Source organism: Brassica napus, chromosome A1 (assembly GCF_020379485.1).
Source record: "Brassica napus cultivar Da-Ae chromosome A1, Da-Ae, whole genome shotgun sequence".
In the NCBI taxonomy this organism is placed as follows: domain Eukaryota; kingdom Viridiplantae; phylum Streptophyta; class Magnoliopsida; order Brassicales; family Brassicaceae; genus Brassica; species Brassica napus.
Genome location: NC_063434.1, coordinates 20,791,828 through 20,810,438, shown reverse-complemented (window position 1 = coordinate 20,810,438; position 18,611 = coordinate 20,791,828). Strand labels below are relative to the sequence as shown.

Below are 18,611 nucleotides of genomic sequence, written 5' to 3'. Positions count from 1 at the left end.
CCTGATTTCAAATCGGAAAAAAAGATCGATGAAATTAGCCAACTTCAGAGAAAAGATTTATTTACTGTTTTCACGACTTCAGATTATGATGGTCAAGGAAAGAAAAACTTGCCTTTTATAGAAATAGAGACACTGCCTTGGTGCAGAAGAATAAGATGCATTCAATAACAGATTGTGCTAGAAGAGAGATGACGGAGTTAAAGAGCACGATAAAAGAGGATGAATCAGAAACGTTTCTGTTTATCTAAAGAGAAGACAGAACGCCAGGTAGAAGATTTACAGAGTGACTCTTAACGTGGATTGAAGGTAACAAACTTAATAGCTGTATCAGAGATTGGAGAAGCTTGGGACTATATTCTTATTTACCCTACTATCTCTCACAAAAATTCTAATAAACCCCACTTCTGATAAATTATATTTTTCTTTTTCTTTTTAATTACAAAAAGTGGCTATATACAAAAACACCCTTAATGAACTTAAACATTTACCTGATCCAACCTAGCTAACCCAACCCCACCCATATCCAATTTGATTATCCGAATCCATATCACGTGTCCCTCTCTTTTTTCACTTACAAAAATCTCTCATCATCTTCTTCTTCATCTCCCTTTTCATCAATTATCGTAGGTGATGATTGTTTCAATAGTTTCTAGTTTTAGATTTTGGTTTCTAGATTTTAATTTTGGTTTTTGCTTTTGCTTTATTTTTTTTATTTTCCAAAAACTATTTAATATATTGCTTTAAAATAATACAATAAAATAGCAATCAATATTTAGATTTAAAATTAAAAATTATCAAAAATTGTGATTATTATTTAAAATAAAATACAATAACATATTTTAGTTATTATATTAAAATTATATTATAGAAAATATTTATAAAATTACGAAAAAATAAAAATATTTAATTTTTTTAATTGTTCATATTTTCTTAAAGATGAATGGCTATTTTTATTTTTCAAGATTAATACAATATATTATATGAATAAAACATATTATGTTTTCTAAATTTTTAGTTATTTTTCATGTGACTAATAATTACAAATATTTAATTATTTTGTTTATAAAAATAAATAACTAATTTTAAAATTAACTAAAACTATTTATAAAATAGAAAATTTTATTTTAGATATATGAACCGCAAATAAATTATTTCACCTTATTATTTAAATGACATCTAAAGTACACAAAATTGTATGATAATTTTATCTTTATGAAAATATTATTAATTAAATGTAGTAGTTTCCTTAAAAAAAACAAAATTCATTTTTTTAATAAAAACTAACAAAAGTTGGTTTTTGGTTTCTCTTCGTAAATTGGTTAAACTTTTTAAAAACTAGTAAATTTTAGGGAATCTATTTGTTAGAAAGCTTAATTGGCAAATGAAATAGTTTTTACAAAAACCAAATCCAAAAGCTAAAACTTGATTGGATTGAAAATGGTTTTTGAAAAAACAAAAAAACAAAAACTAGTCTAAAAACTACAAACAATCAACTTCTTAGTTTTCTTCTTCATGATAACCTTTGGATTCAAAACCCTAAAATTTTGACAATTTTAAAGCTTTTTCCAATTTTCTCCAGAATCTCATTGACTTTCCTACCTCTAATCTCATTGATTTTCTTCATAACTCAGTACACGTTACAGAACTGAAGATTTAATGTCTAAACAACAATTAAAACCCATAAAAACTGAATTTATTTTGAAGAAAATCCATGGCAGCCGCATAAGAAAACTGTAAAATCGGCAAAACCCTAATGGGAAGACGAAGAGATAATTACGAAATTGCCACTGATTTAAAAAAAAAGCAAAAAAGCAATACAGGTAACCGAACCAGACCACGAGTTACCTTTGTGTTTTTTTCACATCAACTAACATATATATACATTGCTATTTAAATAAAACAACATTTTGTAGAGTTACATAACTAAATTTCATATATAAGTTTAATAAAATCCTAAACTTAATCACCAACTAATCTTCGAAAATTCAATTCTTTAACCGAACATACATATCACCCGAACGTACATGAAATTTCTTATTTTAAACTTGATAAATTTTATATAAAAGAGAAAAATATTTTAGTTTAGTAAAATAATTTATATAAATATTTTATGAAATTTCTTTTTGAAATTAACTATTAATTAAAATTTTACTGCAATAATTTATTTTCTTATTTATAAAAATATTATAGTAAGATAAAATGAAATTTATAAAATTATTTCCATAAATTTTAGCAATATTAATCATAAATAATTCTTTTTAAATAGATTTTTTTAAAAAAGAAATTAAAAAAATGGAAAAAAAATTGGAAGAAAAGAACATGGTCTTTAGAGAAAACAGGATGAGACCCACCCGGAGAAAAACAAGAAAATAAAGGAGTAGCGTGGGTCCCGTAACTTTTGAAGAAAAAAAATAATAAAGAATGAAAGGGTAAGAATGGAAGGAAGAAAAATGGAGGGATAGTGAAAACTATTTAAGATTTCATTACTAATTTGATATTTAACACATATACAGACATATAATTTTAAAATATATAAATTAAGGATTGTTAAAGATTTATTTTCAGCAATTTAAGTCTTTTTATAACTAAAAACCTTGTCTAAAATATTTTTAAAACTAAAAAAAAAACAAAAAAAAAAACAAAAAAACATGCCTAAAACATGACAAAAATATTAGGTGGAAAAACATGTTTAAACCGTGACAAATTAACAACATTTTATATCTAACAAATGCTTGAATATTTGCACTTAGTAGTTCTCAAGATTGTAGTAATATTTCTTTCTTCATAGTAATACTTTTGCGAAATTCAACATTTATTAGTAATACCACGTCAAAAATTCAAATTTATAAGTAATACTAATGTATTTAGATATTTTTAGGTTGTATATAACACAATAACAGAAAAACATTTCAGAAAATATATATTTTATGTTATTCACTTCATTATGACCTTACCATCAAAACATTAGTCATAGAAGTATAAGGAGGTTTTCTATGAAAATGAGAAGTTCTCAATCAAATTAACAAATCAAACATATTTTATGTCTAATTTGCTAATTAAACACATATATGAACATATAAATACAAAATATATGAGAACATCTGCCAAAAATAAATAATAAGACGAAAATTAAGATTCTTAGAAACATGCATAACATATAGTAGTTCAAGGTAGTTCAATGTAGATCTACGTCAGTAAAAGGAGTATCTCGAGCTTCTCCTTTCTCTTCATCACATATTGATTTACTCTCTTATATTAGAGCTTCACTTGATAATCTTGAAGGTAACTGATTTTTACTACTAACTCTTTCATCTGATTTTGAAACATCTATGTTATTAACAAGTGTTCTAACAACGCAAGAAATATTAAAGATTTCATGACTAATTTGATATCTAACACATATATAGAAATATAATTTCAAAATATATAAATTATATCTGCTAGAAATATATAATAAGCCAAAAATATAAAGTTCTTACAAATATGCGCAATACATAGTAGTTCAAAGTATAGTCAAGGTAATCCAAAGTAGTTCTAGTAGTCCTAGTAGTCCACAAAACAATATTAAATCTTCAAATCTATATAAAATACTATATAAAAATATAATATTAAATCTTCTAATTTATATAAAATATTATATATCCTTTATTTCATGAAGAATATAATTTTGATATTTTTACAAAGATTAAATTACTTTTAATATAAATTTTTTTTTAATAAATATGTAAATATTTTATAAAATTATTTGATACTATTTGATAAATATTTTATAAAATTATTTGATATTATTTGATAAATATTTTATAAAATCATTTGATATTATTTGATAAATATTTTATAAAAATATTTGATATTATTTGATAAATATTTTATAGAATTATTTGACATTATTTGATAAATATTTTATATAATTATTTGATTTTATTTGATAAATAGTTTATAAATTTATTTGATATTATTTAATTAAAATATTATTGAAATCGTATTTTATTAAAAAAATGAAATGTTTTTGAAATAATTTATATAAATAATTTTAAAATTAGTTGTTTATTAAAATAAAATATCTTATTTTAAGTTTGATCACTTTATATAAAAGAGATAAATTTTAGGTTAGAGAATTTAGTTTATATGTGTATTTTATTAAATTTATTTTTAAAATTAATTGTTGATTAAAATAAAATTGAAATAATGTTTTTTGTTAATTTACTTATGTAAAAATATTATGTTAAGATAAACAGAATTTTTTTTGGCTTCTATAATATTTAGTTATATTGATCATTAATAATTAAAACACAAATTTGAAAAAAACAAAAGAAAAAAATCTGGTCGTACAAGAGTACAGATAAAAAAATTAAAGAATTAAAAAATAATGGTGGGCCCCATGGTATTTGAAAACAAAATAAAAAAAATTGAAAAAAGGTCGGAGCTGTTTTTATAACTAAAAAAAATGGTAGGGTCTGCAAACTGTTTTAATAATATAAAAAAAGAAAAGGAAAGTGGGATCCACAAATTTAATGGAAACTAATATAAAAAGAAGGGGTAAGAGGGGAAGAAGAAGAAGAAAGATGGGATAGTTAGAAAAAGAGTGGGGGGTAATGAGAATAAGTTTTTTTCTAATTGGGACATATAAGAATACTTTCCGAAGAAGACTCGTCGATTAATTATGGAAAAGAACACGAAACCCTAAAATTCTTTCGGCTGGTCTAGCTGTCTTTGGGCTGAATTATATGAGTAAAATTCTAAGACCCACTAAATAATAAAAACACGTAACTGAAACACAGCAGCCCACACTTTAAATGAAATGGTGAGTTTTTGAAGAAGTGGACACGTGTCGCGCTCTCTTGTACCCAATTGATGACGTGGCGGAATGAGGAAAGAGAGAAACTCTTCTTTATAATATTAGATACTAGAAACACAGCAGCCCACACTTTAAATGAAATGGTGAGTTTTTGAAGAAGTAGACACGTGTCGCGTTCTCCTGTACCCAATTGATGACGTGGCGGAACGAGGAAGGAGATAAACTCTTCTTTATAATATTAGATATTAGATACTAGAACCTTTCTCGGGCTACGCCCAGGTTATTTCCAAAATATAAATTAATATATTATTTTATGTAAGTATGTTACACATGTATAATATTACTGCATTGTAAAAATATATATATGCTTTTTAAAACTATTTAAAACCAAACTTTATTGTTTTTAATATCTAAAATAATTGTCAAATAGAAATAACCAAAAAATAATAATTAAGTCTTAATTGTATTCGATTTCTCACCTTTATCTATGTGAGTTGTCACTATAAGAAACTGTTTGATTCATAAATTATTTAAATTGTTTCTGGTTTTAGGATCAGTACTGAGTTTCCATTTTTATTTGTGGTTTCATAAGTTGTATTTTTTTATCTGACTTTTCATTATACTCTTTTTGTTTTATATTAATTTTTTTTTGAACTTATAAGTATATGTCATTATAAGTGTCATTTTATATTTTAAATGTAGATGTTTATCATTTTTCAGTTTATTCATGTTCTCTTTCTTTATTAATTATCAAATACAAACAAAATAGTATCTTAATTAGGGATATAATTAACATAAAATTAGTTATTTTTTAATATGTGAGAGATAATCTTAAACGTCAGATAAAATGAAACAGATGGATGGAGTATGATTTTAGATAATCTATATGGATGTAATTCTCAACATCCGACAAATATATTAATTGTGGAAAGAAAATCAGTTGTATTGATACAACGATGAAAGATATAACTAACATGATAATCATGTAATTACTTTTGGCGAAACCAGATAAAAAAATCAAGATCATAATAATGTTCTACATCATTTATTTTGTATGGTTTTCCCTAATAGGTTCACTTTTTATGGCTTTTCTTGTGCACAGCGTATAGTATCTACAGAGAGAACTCAAAGACATTTGTTTAAAAAAAAAACTTTTAGTAACTGAATGGAGGGGCATTTGTGATATCAGTGGATGGAGAACTTTGTGTTTGAATTTGTTTTTATTTTGAAAACATATTGATAATTATACTTATACCAGTTTTACTGAATATTTGTATAATTGTTTACGTTTTTCTGCTGTAAACTAATAATATGACTTTATAGTTTTTGATTTTTTTCAGTAAAAAGATTTTGTTTTTATAAATTAGTTTTACAATATACAAAACCAAAAACGAGTGACACGACTAACACCACAAAGATGATAATGTAATTTTTATGTTCTTTTCTTCTTATGTGTCGCGTCGTTAATGTACACTAATGTTGTTTTTGTATTTCACTTTAAAATAAAAATTCTTAACCCTTTGAATAATGTTTATGAAGTTTTTGAAAATGAATTTGTTAATAATTTTGAACTGAGTATAAATTTTCATATGTTATTTACGTTATTTATCAAGAAACAATATCATGCATGGTTAATTGAAAATATTTTTCTGATATTCATATATTTAAGGATTGTTCCATTGTTGTTCAATATATTTGTTTGAAAGAAACTGTTTGTTTATCCCATATAAACAATATCACAGTTGTTAAAATAGGATAAATCAAATGTAACTATGTAATTAATGTGAGAAATTGGATTACAAAGATGTAGATTTTGGTTATAACATTAAATTTGGAAGTGTAAAACTACGTATTACCTTAGAAAGTTAATACAATATTCTAAGCAAAAAAAAAAGAAAAAGAAGAAGATAATAATCCATCTGTTTCATATTAAGTTTTATTTTTTTAAAAAATTATCTAACAAAAATGTCATTTTAGAATTTCACTATAATTTTCAGCTTAATATTAGTTACAAATGCATTAGTTTTATAAATAATTCTGTTTATCTAAAATACTATTGGCTGAATAGGTGTAACTAATAAGAATTTAAATGTATTTCAATTATTTTATTAATATATGTGAAAAATATCAAAGTGACATTCTTTATGAAACATATGGAATACAAAACATACAGTAAACTCTACGTTGGAGTTCATAAATCATTTTTTAATCTTTTTATGTATTTTATCATATTTAATTATATATAATGGTGGTTAAATATATACACATATATATATATATATTATCATATTTCCATTATTTTACTATAGCATCAAAATAGATTTTATAATAGTTTCTAATAATTCGTATCTATATATTTATTACTCAGTAAAATTAATTTTTAAGAAAAATTAAAACAAAGTAAATTGGGAAAGTGTTGATTATAAATCTGTTAAAATTTATTAAGTCATGTTTTTTTATAATTTAAGACTTCCAATTACGAAGATCCTAAATATATGGATTTTGAATTGTGGTGTTTTAATTAAATTTAAGATTTATCATGAATTTGTTGTGAATTTATTTTAGGTAATTGTATATAAATTAGGAAAAAACAGTTAATGTTTAAAGATAAGTCACTTTAGTGACTTTTTCTACAATATCACATCCTACAATATATTTATTGAGAAGTCACTTTAGTGACTTTTTCTTATGTGTCGATCATAGGTAAACTCTTATAAGATTGTTATAATTTGATTGGTCGATAATTTTAAATTTTTATTTATTTTATATAGATCTAAAAAGAAAGGTAAGTCTCTAACCAATTAATATCACTTGCCAAATAATTTACATAATATTACAAATAATGATTTATGATAAATAATTTTTTAAATTATAGAAAACGAAATAAATTAATCATTTTTATATTTATAAAATACGTAAAATAATAAACGACAAACAGTTTATATATCAATATAATGATTTTATATTCTTTTTTAAAAGAATTATATTTTGTATAAATTGTCATAATAAATATTAACATCTTCTAAGTTCATATTATATGCTTTAATAAATCATTTATAAAAAAAAGACTAGGATCAGCCCGCCCTACGGGCGGGATGAAAATTTAAAAACAATTTAAACAGTTAGAATATTGTACATGTTAATGTATTTGAATACTAAATAGACTCATATAAATATAAATATTGTACATGTTAATGTATTTGAATACTAAATAGACTCATTGTCATCGGACCCGGCCTGATTTTCTCTAACTTCTCTCTAGGATCTTCAAAAATCAATTCCGCTTTCCGACTCCGGCGGCTTCGTTAGAGCCGGAGTCGGGTTCAATGTCTTTTCAATTTTTTGGTGTGATCTTCATCTAGTCTTTTCTTTCTACTCATCGGATTGGATTCTTAGATCTAGATCTAGTTGACTCCTGTCCAGAGTGATTGAGAGAGGGTGTTTGATCCTGTGTTGCATGTTCGTTTTTGGGCTTTGATCAAATGATCCTAATCCTTCAGTTTCAATCTTGGTTGAAATACTTTGGTTTTCGATGTTGCATGCTGATCTCGAGTTCTCTTTGTTTCGTCTTCGGTTTCGATCTACTGCTTGCTCGCCTTCGTGTGTGTGGTGGTACCCGGAGTCGTGTTTGTCGCTCCTTGTCATCAACCCCTTGATCTGATCGAGATCTGATCTTCGTCTTGCTTCCTGCTGGTGGTCTTTCGACGTTGTCGTTTGTCCGCCATCACATCTTCCGGCTCTCAACATAAGAACATGAAGTGTTCTTCCGGTAATTTGAAGATGTGCTAATATTGTTTGTGCTATTCACTATAGGAGGACATGGCTGTTGGTGTTTTGTTTCTTGTTAGGACTTCATCGATTAGTCCTTCAAAGGTTCTCTTGTAGATCGCATGTTCTTATTTTATTTTGTATGGGTTTCAACCAATGTGGTACTGGTAGTGATTAGTTTTGTTTAGATCTTAGTTTCAGTTGTGTTTTCATCTAGATTCCCATTTGTGGGCTTTGGACTCCGGAGATTTCGTGTAATCCACCGGCTATGCTTTCCGGGATGTCCATTATCGTCAGCTTATGTAATGATGTTGATTTAATATATATAATCTTCAGTGTTAAAAAAAAGAATATTAAATAGACTATGAAGCTACCAATATTTGCTTTGATTAGGGATATTTGCTTGCTTGATTACTGTTGAATGAACTATGTAAATTAAATTGGTTGGTAAGCTGTTAGTACAAAACTATATGTCATGTCTTGGGATTTTTGCTCTTATACCATCTTTCTTTTGAGGTTGGGACGTTCATCGGGTTTAGTTGTACGTGGTTGTTGTTCTGATTAAGTTATTTAAAGTAGTTTTCTTTTCATGGTTATATACATGCAGGTTTCCTTTTTCTTTATTTGGCCAAATATTGGAAATTATAAATATACACTACCACTAAAAATATTTCTATGTATATATAATTTAAAAAAAAAATATTATTCAATGTTTATTCCACCATGATTAGGACAATAAGTTGAATATATCTTAGACCACAAATCATAAATATTCTCACTCTTATACATTTTGTTCTTCAAGTTATTGTTACTTTTATTTTATTTTATACATTTCTCTTAATATTTATGTATGCATCCATAATTTTTTTTAAAAAGGATTTTTTTGGCGTTGGTGGTATTTGAAGTGGTTGAGAACCTGAATGGATATTTACTTTCATAAAGTTTTTGGTGTATGTTTAAAAATAAAAATTTGTAAAGGCTTTTAAATCATATGAATATAATATTCAACACACTACTGTTGACTGTTTATATACTTAAAATTCTGACGTAGGTAATTGCAAATTTGCTGAACTCATAGATTCATTGCTACTTTATAAATTATCACAGGATGAGGTACATAGGGTAAAGATTGCTTTGATGATAATATGACGTCCATATCGTAATGTGTGCTATTTTTCTATGTACTATGTATTAAGAAATAATTAACAAATTCCATAATATTAAAGAGTAAAAGGCCATGTCAATTGTTCATAGTATATGCCCAAAGTTAAACTCAAGTCCAGCCAAAGAAATAAAACCCAGTACCGATAAGCTCAAGTGATGCGCCGCGTTTCACAGAAGACGGACACGTGTCAGCCTGTCAGAGAGTAATTTTCCACGTGGATAGCTTAGGAGAGAAGCAAACATATTTTTATATATATAGATTTATCAAACTATTTATCTTCGCTTATTGTATAATTTAAATTATTATAAGAGTTTACATGTCTACTATGAGGGCTTATAAATAAATTTATAAAATTTAATTTAAATTCTCATCCTACTATCCTATCTATACTATTATTTGCGAAGTAAATTTTTGCAACGTAGCTCTCACGTTAAAAGTTAGAGCGGTTAATATCGTTTATACCCTTAATGAATAATTATCCTATTCATCCTACTATCCTATTATATATTAATTGGGAAGTGACTTAAGAGACTTTTTTTTATGTGTCGATCATATATGAAATCCTAAAAAATTTGTTATAAATTGAATGGTCGATAATATTTAATATATATCATTTTTATATTTATAAAATACATAAAATAATAAATGACAAACAGCTTATATAAATCAATATAATGATTTTTTATTCTTATTTAAAAGCATTATATTTTATATAAATTATCATAATAACTATTAACATCTTCTAAAGTTCATATTACATGCTTTATAAAACATATATAAAAACATTTATCAAATTATTTATTTTGGCTTATTGTATATTTTAAATTATCATAAGAGTTTGTAAGTCATATATAAGAGCTTATAAATTAATTTATAAAATCATTTACAAAATCTCATCCTACTATCCTACTATATATTAATTGAGAAGTCACTTAAAATATTTTTGTTTATGTGTCGATCATTTATGAAATCTTAAAAAATTGTTATAAATTGATTGGTCGATAATTTTTAATTTTTATTTATTTTAATTAGATTTAAAAGTAAAAAATAAGTCTATAAACAATTAATATCACTTGGCAAAAATCTACATAATATTACAAATAATTATTTATGGTAACTATTTGTCGAAACTATAGAAAGAATAATAATGTTTAATCAATTTTTTAAATATTTTTAAACTACATAAAATAAAAAACAATTTTTTTTAATTAAAAATGATATAATGATTTTATATTCTTATTTAAGCCGAGAATTCGGCCAAAAAAACACGAACTTTACACGAATCGCCAAAAAAATCTGTACTCGAGTTTGGTCAAAAAAATGTTGTACTTTTATTGACTTTTTTAGTATATTAAACAACTTAAGATTGACTGGCTATTTTAGCATAACATGAACCCACAGTTAAGACAATGTTAAGTAGACGTTAAATGTTGGCGTCAAGCGAAACGACGTCGTTTTCAATTGAGATGAAATGACGTCGTTTTACATGATTTGAAAATAAAAAGCAATACACCCCCGGATTCAAACTCGGGTTGATTAGGACAAATCGCAAGGTATTTTACCACTCGGCTAGTGGCACTTTATATTGAGTTACTAACACATTTAATTTTATTTGGTAATGATTGAATATAAAAATTCTCTAAAAACGTTTAAAGATCTTTAAAATTCCAAAAAATTGAAAAAAAATTATAAAATTAATTTTGAAATTAAAATTAAAAATAAAATTTTATTTTTTCTTTAAAAATAAAAATCTTCAAAATTTTTCTTTTTTTTTTTAAATTCCAAAAAAAATTAAAAATTCAAAGAAAATGCAAAAAAATAAAATTACAATTATCGGCTAAAAATTAAAATCGCACTCATAATGGGTACAATATTTATTTTAAGCATTTTAATTTAATTTTAATATGTGGGTATATTTTTATGTGTGTATAATTAATTTCAATTTTTAGCAAATTGTTTTAAAAAAATTGAAAATTTTGGAAGATTTTTGTTTTTTTTAAAAGAAAAAATGAAAATTTATTTTTAATTTTAATTTCAAAATTTATTTTATAAATTGTTTTTATTTTTTTGGAATTGTAAAGATCTTTTAAAGTTTTTAGAGATTTTTTTTATATTCAGTCAGTATCAAATAAAATTAAATGTGTTAGTATCTCCATTGAAAGTGCCATTAGCCCAGTGGAGTGGTAAAATACCATGCAATTTGTCCCAACCAACCCGAGTTCGAATCCAAGGGTCTACTTCTTTTTATTTTCAAATCATGTAATTTTTTTTTTGGAATTTTAAAGATTTTTTAAAGTTTTTAGAGATTTTTTTTTATATTCAGTCAGTATCAAATAAAATTAAATGTGTTAGTACCTCCACTGAAAGTGCCATTAGCCCAGTGGAGTGGTAAAATACCATGCAATTTGTCCCAACCAACCCGAGTTCGAATCCAAGGGTCTACTTCTTTTTATTTTCAAATCATGTAAAACGACATTTCACTTAATGCCAACAATAAACAACGTCAAATTTTTCTGTTAAATTTGCTGACGGCGTGCTAAATTGGCAAGTCAACAAAACCATTGTTAATTAATTATAAAGTCAATGAAAGTTTTGTATTTTTTGGTCTGCTCAAAAGTTCATATTTCTTTTGGCAATTCGTGCAAAGTTCATGTTTTTTTTGCCGAATTCTCATTTAAAGCCTTATATTTGTATATAATGTATTATAATAATTATCAATGTCTAATAATATTCATACAAGCTTTATAAGTCATTTATAAAAATTATAAATGCATTTATAAAATTATTTATCTTAGCTTATCATATGTTTTAAATTATGATAAGAGGTTTTAAGTCATTTATACAAGCTTAGAAATTAATTTATAAAATCTATTTTGAAATACTATTTTATATTAAATGAGAAATCACTTAATTAATTTTTTTATTTGGTGTCGATCATATAGAGATATGAGAAATAATATTATAATTTGATTTGTTAATGATTTTAAAATGTTTTTATTTTATGAGTAAGAAAATCAGTTTTAGAACCAGTTTTATCATTATCCAAACGACCTAAATATATTGCACAAACTAATTTATGGTAATTAAATTTGTGATTTATATAATATATATAATGCTTCATAAAATAATATTTAGGAATCAAGTATTTCTAAACTATATAAAATATTTCAAAAGTTTCAGTATTATATACCTTCAAAACTTAGGTAATTTTATTAAAAACGGAATCATGAATATTATATATAACTAATTTTAGTATAATTATCAATACAAAATATCAAAAAGTATTTAAAATAATCATCTTTATCCTTTTTAAAAAACAATCATTCTTAGAAAAATTATAATAAATATATTGTTACAAAATATTCAAACCCGCGAAATCGCGGGCATCCACCTAGTGTTCATTAACCACATGGTTTATTTTGAATGATTAGGATTATATTATTAGTTTCTAACTGGTTATTTAGATCGTATCTAACTGAAATTCAGAAAGACCAGAACATTATATAGGTGTAAACCGAACTAACCGGTTTATAGTCAAATCATTTTAGTTGTTATATTCTTCAATTGTTTAGATTTACATAAAAGAATCATTGGTTAGTAGTTAGTACTATATATCCTAAACTTTTCAGTGTAATATATTTTTTTTGGTTTGACTCACTAACATTGGACCGAGTTGGAGAGGATTGTAACCACAACTAGATTTTGATCCGCGCTTCAGAAACGCAGGATTGATTTCATAGTCCAAAATTATTTTTAAACAATTTCTAATTTTGTATAGTTAATAGATTTTAAAATTTCATGTACGTCATTTTCTTAAGTTTTTTTTAGGTGAGTAATTTTGTGGACCGTGAGAAGAATTCTTAATAGGCACTATGTTAGAGGTGGGCATTTGGATACATGTTTCGGTCTATTTGGAATTTGGTTTATTGATATAGAGATTTTATTCTTATTCGGGTATTTATAAACTTTGATTCATATTTGGTTTAGATATTTGTGAGTTTGGTTCGTGTACAAATATCCGTTTAAATTAAGTAAACAAAATAAAAAATCTAAATATAATTTTAAATCCTTAAAATCCAAAATAAAAATAGTATATGACATAAAATTTTGAATATTTAAAATCCTTAACATGAAATTGGTTCGTTTGGATATTAGATGGGAAACCAGTAGGTATTTAGTGTATTTTCCGTGTTTAAAATATTTTGACTATTTTAGATATTTATTTTCTACTTTTTTTTTATATTTTCAAGTATTTTTTAAAATATAAAATATTTTTGAGTATTTTATATATTTTGAATACTAAATAGAAATAATTCACTTGCAAAATCTACATTTTCTATTAAGCCGACCACTCTTCTGACCTCGACCGGTTATGAACCAAAGTTTGTTGTTTAAAAAAATGAATATATTTAAACATATAATTGTGATTTGAATATTTTTGAGCACTGAAAATATTTTGGTTTGAACCAAATTCGGTTATGCTCCTTCATATACCAAAGTTTTGGACCCGTTTGAATATTTTACCAGGTTCGATTAAAAATTGGTATAACTTTTTATTCAGTTCAGTTTTTCGGGTTTGAATATTTTTTCTCAGCCTAAACCATGTGGTTTTCTTAAATTAAATATTAGAAATTTGGATGAGATAAAATATTAGAGATGTCATTTTTAATTTTATCAAACCCGTAATTTTTAAATTTTACGAAGAAAATTTTACTTTATTGGGAATATATTGCATTTGCTAATAATATTGTAAATATAATTTTTTTTTTAATTTTCATAAAGTAGTCACTTTAGGTTTAATATATTTTGTTGATTCATAATTTTTTTACATAATAATATGTGTCCATATAAAATATTAAATTTTTAATATTCTATATTTAAATTAATATTCATATAAAATAATCTATTATTAAGATACAAATTCTATTTTGAAATAATATCCGTAGTATTATAAGTGAATATCTATACTATTATAAGAGAATAATTTTAAAAAGTCTACTTACAATTATGTCGATAACCTGTTCGCAGTATTAAGAGAACCATGCAACCAAGTAATGAGATCTAACACTACTAAAAGCCAAATATGCTAAATTATTAAGCTATCCACGTCATCAAAAATAATCATCCAATCAGCACATTTCGTTTTTACACATCAGACACAATTATGTATGTGCTTCAAGTTTTTTTTTAATTTATAGTGGGCTTCATTTTCTTTTCCACAAAATCTAAAAAAACCAAAATCAATCCGACAACGCTGCTTAACTTGAAACGTCTCTCCCAGTTTCCAAGTGACTAAGTTACTTATCGATTCAAATTCTCTCAGTATGTGCTTTTAAAAGTTCATCTTCCCCACCACCTCCTCAATCAATAAAGCTCTTCCTCTCAATATTGCATTCCGATCTCTGTAGGTAATATTGCAAAGTGAACATGCCGTAGTAAAGCGGCTGCAAAGGTTCGTTTTCATGTAATCATGGCCTTTCAGTTATTCAATTTTTTTCCTGATCAGTAGTTTCTAGGGATTAAACTTTTAACTTATTTTTCGATAAAGTATTAAACTTTTAACTCCTCTGTACAAAAGTTCTTCATCTGGAAACTGCGAAATCTGTTACAGGTTAGATGGGTAGAATCCTTTGATTGTTATTGTGATGTCGAAAGTATTTGACAATGGTTACGTGAACATACTAAACCTGTTGCGCTTATTCTCCTTTTTAATTTGATTATGATGGATTTTTCTTGGTTTTCCATTATTTTTTGTAGCTCAATTTTATGTGTAAATATTGACGCTGTCTTTTTATGATCTAAAGTGAAGATTCCCGTGAGACTTTCAAGAAAAAGCTTCCCAAGAACAAATCTGTTGCTGCTGTGAGTGTCTCCTTCTCACCTTCAAAGTTATTTTGTACCTTAGGTTCATCTTCAAAGGCATACTAACTTTAAATTTGTATGGATAAACAAGTTTGAAAAGCTTCTGGAGACAAGTAGAAATTCCTACAGATGTTGTATGTACTTTATCTCAGTTTTAATGTTCTAAACTAAATACAATACTTGAATTTCACAATAATTCTGGAGAAAGGACCTCATGTTGCTAAGGCTAAAAAGCGCAAGGGTTGACTACGAGAAGAACCTGAAACCTTGCAACAAAAAATTGGTAAACTATGTTTCAATCAAGTGTTTATTTATAGATAGGTCGTTCACCAATCACTGATTTGTTGTAATTTTAAAGAGGAAGATGAGAAATTCGACAAGTCAGTGCCAGAGGTTAATGGTGGAGATTACAATGAGGATGGAAGAGAGGGTTTGACATGCTCCTCCTTAATGCAAAGGTTTGTCTCTTCTAATTTACTTGGTGATAAATTCTAGATCTTTCAGTTCCTTCTCATAAGCTGATGAGCAGGTTTGTGTCCTATATTCCCTCAATGATATCTTTTGGCGTCGAGCCTAAGGTGATCGTAGCCACCAGCATTAATCCAAAATTCGTCGGAGGTAGCTATCTTGAACTTCATCTTTAAAAGAAGTTTACAGTTCCATAGTGATATGTAACCATCTTTGTTAATCTTCCAGGCCGTCTCTTACTGAATACAACCTCTGGCACTCATTTCTATTTCGACAAAGACAAACGCAAGTGAGACCTTCATCCGAGTAAGTCTTTCGATCGTCAATAAGAAATTTATATCTTATTTATTCAAAGACCACAATTAAAACACAAAATAAAAATTATATGTGTAGTTTGGGTGTTGGTGACGTGATCTGCTCCACAAGTTCCACCAAATATGAAGGTGTGAAGAAAATTGAAGTTGTGACGGTCTTTGAGCTTAACGCATACGTGGTTAACTCGACCCCACATGTTAAATCCCTAACTGTTTCTTCTAGCATATGTCTCATTACTAATGTCCCTCACTTCCTTGCATCACAGGTTACCGAATTTTGTGCACCGGAAAAGGTGAGTTGATTGAAACGGGCAGTGGCTGGTGCTACATATCCTGCTCTAATGGGATCTCTTCCTGCATGTAGTGTGACTTAACCTCTGTTGGTGTTGTCAGGTAAGCAGACCATTAACTACATTTTGTGTACATCGCACAAACCATTTAAGCCAACCAACATATCCTGCTAAGACATTTGCAACATTTAAAACTTGAAGATATCGTGTGGAGCTGTGCATTTTAGATGGTACAGAGTCTGCAGTGTTTGTTGTTTTCTATGCCCAAATTTCATGGTTGACTAATGTGCGTGCGGCGGAAATCAGTGAACTTATGGTATGCTTGAGTGGCCACATCTTATCGCCTAGACTTTATTTATCAAGAAACATGCCTTGACAGACATTTTATTTCTGCAGGGTGTTGGTGTGGGAGACTGTAGGGGCCGAGGTTCCACAATTTCTGCAAAATATTGTTGGCAGAACGTTCACTTTCCAGTTGGAGCTAACTGAGTTAGCATCAGACCTTCACTGTTACACGTATCTTTGACCGCATCAGCGTCCCCTCACAGCAACATTTGCGATTCATGTAAATCATATTTTGAAATTTATACTCCTCCTTACATACATGAAGCGTTGTACTTCATAAAGAAAATCATTCACAGGGTGGGCACAACTATCCTGATGACGATTTGCATGGTGACGATATAAGTTTCCTGCAATTGCCTGAAGCAGAGGATGTCTGAGAAGATCAGAAGCCTACATAGAAGAAGAAGAGAAAATGTTACTTGCTCTTCAGGTTTGTACAACAGCTCAAAAGCTTAAATGATCAGAGTTGTGCATATGCTTGGTCTGAGTTCTGGATTTTCCTGAGCATGCTTTGCCACTGACCAGAACATTTTACGTAATGACCTCCACATGAACCCCAGGGGTCCATCTGCAGCAGAACAGCAAGTGGTGAGCTCAATTCTGTCAGGATCATTGCAGAGGAACAACAGCTTCCAGGAGCTGGTTGCCCACTCAAGAAGGCTCGCACAGAGTAGTTACTCAAGTGATCTACCTTATAACCCTTCTATTTCTTAGAAGCTTAAGTTCACATTATATTTTTTTTCGTCGCAGGAGCTGTTATAAAGTTACCGATCACGTTTTTTATAGCTTCAGTTCTAGAAATATAAAAAATATTTATTTCACTTTAGACTATAACAAACAAACTTAAAAAAATATAAGACATTAAAAATTCTTCCTAAAGCATCCCTACAATTCAACTTTCTAGATCCCCAACAGCATCATACTAATATTTTTTTTTACCAACATCGTACTAATACTAGCACGTAAAAAATGATCCAAACAAACAAAAACACCAAAACAGCCAACACAAAAAAAATTAAAGGATTGAACTATTTCTTTTGGTTTAGTCTTTGAAGAAATTTTTGTTTTACAGAAAGTATTTGTATAAGGTTAGATTCATCTTAATTTTCAAATTATTAATGGTTACACTACATTTAAGTTATTTTGGTTAAATACGATTTGGTTCATTCTAATTTTTTTGAAATAAATTATATGATATAATGTGGTATGAAAATCAAGTAAACTTCAATTTAAAATATTGTCAATTAAGACAAAGTTCAACAAATTCTAAAATAATTTACAAAAGATAATTAATAAAATCTTAAAAATAATTAAAACTTCATTTTTTTGTTAAATAAAATATACAAATTATCATCTATGGCTTTATTGAAACGATTTATATAGTACTTTAAAATATATTTTTATAATTTTATTACATTACATTATATTTTCAATTTATTTATCTTGGAAATGGATTAATTAATATCGTGTGAAATAATTAGTGTAAATATTAAAATTTGAAACTCTTAGAAAAATGTATCAGTTGTTTTAAGTGAAATAAAAATCAAAAGAACAAATATAAATCATTACATTTTCCTTAATTTTTTTATTTAATAGTTTTA

At 26.6% G+C, this 18,611-nt stretch overlaps 1 long non-coding RNA gene across 1 annotated transcript; it reads left to right on the top strand.

The window, feature by feature from the left end:
• Positions 1-15,524: 15,524 nt before the first annotated feature.
• Positions 15,525-18,287, top strand: LOC125576402. The gene is made up of 5 exons (XR_007314767.1): positions 15,525-16,367; positions 16,455-16,768; positions 16,867-16,981; positions 17,062-17,230; positions 17,307-18,287. It is a non-coding gene; the product is annotated as an uncharacterized LOC125576402 (long non-coding RNA).
• The last annotated feature ends 324 nt before the right edge of the window (positions 18,288-18,611 follow it).